We start from the raw sequence: 2500 nt of genomic DNA, 5'->3' as shown, positions 1-2500 counted from the left end.
TAACCGTCTTCAACGGGGTTTTTAGACCTACATACTGTAGAACAGCGCGGCATAGCTTAGAAACGCTATTTCTTGTTGAACTAAAGCTGTAATTCTGCCTGTTTTCGTTCTTTTTAGAGCGGTAAGCTTGTCAATATTAACATGGGATATTGACTCGTGTAATTGTAACGAAATGTCCAATGTCAGTTTGTGGGATGGAAATCAGTGATGACAGAGCTTTATGGGTACTCCGAGAAACGTAAATTAGGGCACGGTAACGAGGCCCGGTAGTTACCGGGACTTTCGAACGGGCACCAGGTCCCAAAGCCGAGATCCAACAAACTCAACCCACATATGATGTCAAGTCCGGGAAACGAAGCCAGGAAGCAATGGTAGAAAGCAAGTGCTCTACCACTGCATCAACACAGCTCCTGTGGTAATTTTGTCTAGCAATGGGATAAATTTCATGTAATATTTTGTCCACGCTGTTCACCCAATATTGTTCGAGATCCAACGTTTCCCCAATACAAGGGCATTTTCCCTACTAACGCAAAAACTAAAGAACAACTTGAAAAAAATAACGCAACTTTATTTATAACTCGATACTAACCGCTGAAATGGTCCAAAGCGGCGAGAAAACGGAACTGACTAAATTACGGATATAATTTTAAGTAGCAAATATAGGATTTCACATAGCATAACATTACCTTGCAAATTAATTAAATAACGATTTCTTGTTTATCTTATCTGCTGTATAACTATTTACAAAAAAAGATTTCCATAACCTTAAAGACTTAGAGATACATAGCTACCCGTAAGAAAATAGAATTAGCTCTTAGATATGACCTCGAAATCACTCCCAGAAAGAAAGTCATTTTGATTAACCCCCACCCACTACAAAAAAAAACAAAAAAACAAAACAAAACAAAAAAAAAAAACAAAAACAAAAACAACAACAAACAAAAAACACCACGCTAATTCGCCCACAGTTAAATCTTTTTCTATCAGTCACTTCGCCCAGAGATGATAAACCCCTGTGAATCATGGTGATTTACTCGGTCAATTTGTTAGGGGCTAAACAACCGGCAACAAAGCGATATGTCGGGTTAACGGATTAACGCTTCTTCTTTCGTTTTTTTGGCTTTGCATGCTTGTGTGATCCGTTGGACCGCTCGTCCCTTGGATGATTGAACTGGCCAAAAAATTGGCGAAAAAAGTTCTCAAGATCCTCATCATCCGATCTGAAAAATAAAACACGAAAATAGAGATTACGAGGTGCAACATCAAGCATTGGACAGGTCGGCAAAAGACTACCCGAGGAGCGAGGTTCGACTGACCGCAACGAGCTAAAACCCGTGGTCTTTTTTCATAAGCACAATGAAAATTTGAAGGGATGTTTTTCGGTTGATGGCAGCCGCAAAATATGACACTGTTTCCATACAAACTAGTTATACATCTTTATGGCTAACCTTGCCCTTAGGTTGTTCAAGACCAAATGCAGGCGCACTTTTGTCAACCGTTACGTATATATAGTTTACGTCATAGAAAGTGCGGCGTACGGGGTTTTATGCACGAGTTGTTTGTGTCAAAAACCCGAACGAGCGAGGAACGAGCGAGTGAGGGTTTTTGACACAAACAACGAGTGAATAAAACCCCGTACAAAGCACTTTCTATGTCGTGAACTGTTTATTACACATAACATGAGAATTTTCATTAAAATAGTTTTCTGAACGCGAATTAGAAACAAAAACTCACTAACAATAAAACCAAATGCAAATTTGATTTAATTCAAAAACAAGTACGATTTGCACGATTTGCACGAGATGCACGAGTGATTGGCATGGAAACGCCTTTACGCTATCGTTGATTGGTTATACTTCCACATGTGAAATAGCTGTACGCCATTCTGATTGGCTGTATAGGCCTTTTTCACACGTGAAAATAAAGCGTATAGATTTGTACAAATGAGCTTTATGAAATAAAATTCGCATGTTATGTGTAATAAAAACCTTTATTGTAAGTTACCGGAGAATCAATAGGGACACCACGTTTTTGAGATACGGAGGGAAACCGGAAACGACAATTTCGCATGCTAGGACAGTAGTCTCTCCCGAGTTTTAAAACACTCCTCTGTAACAGTGGAAAGATCCTTAGCAATATAAAAGTGGTCTTGTCAGGACAAGTTAAGTAGGAAAAGAGCTCACTTCGGTTCAAAAACGTCGCATTCTTAAGCTGCCTATTTTGGGAGGTATTATTAAAGACAACGAAGTCGAGTACGTCTAGTTGAAATATGTTTTTTTTTCTTTGTCTTGGGTGATGAAACTAACAGCCAACGAGGCTGGGTCGGCGGAACACAGGATGACTATGGGTTATTTGTGTTCACATGCGCCACCAGGCCATTTCTTAGAAGGGGACTTGAAAATAACGGAGAAGAATTAAAGCAACAAGAAGCGAGTACCTTGGGGCGAAGCCGCCGTTGTGAGATTGTCGAGTCTTGAGTTTCAGATGAACCGTGTGAGGA

General features: G+C 39.9%; 1 pseudogene; it reads right to left on the bottom strand.

The window, feature by feature from the left end:
• Nucleotides 1-547: 547 nt before the first annotated feature.
• The window catches only part of LOC138024984 (uncharacterized), a 25167-nt pseudogene continuing 23214 nt past the window's right edge, over nt 548-2500 (bottom strand).

The sequence above is a fragment of the Montipora capricornis genome, chromosome 11 (assembly GCF_036669925.1).
Source record: "Montipora capricornis isolate CH-2021 chromosome 11, ASM3666992v2, whole genome shotgun sequence".
NCBI lineage: Eukaryota > Metazoa > Cnidaria > Anthozoa > Scleractinia > Acroporidae > Montipora > Montipora capricornis.
The sequence above is the reverse complement of the archived record's forward strand: the minus strand, read 5'-3'. Positions and strand labels throughout refer to the sequence as shown.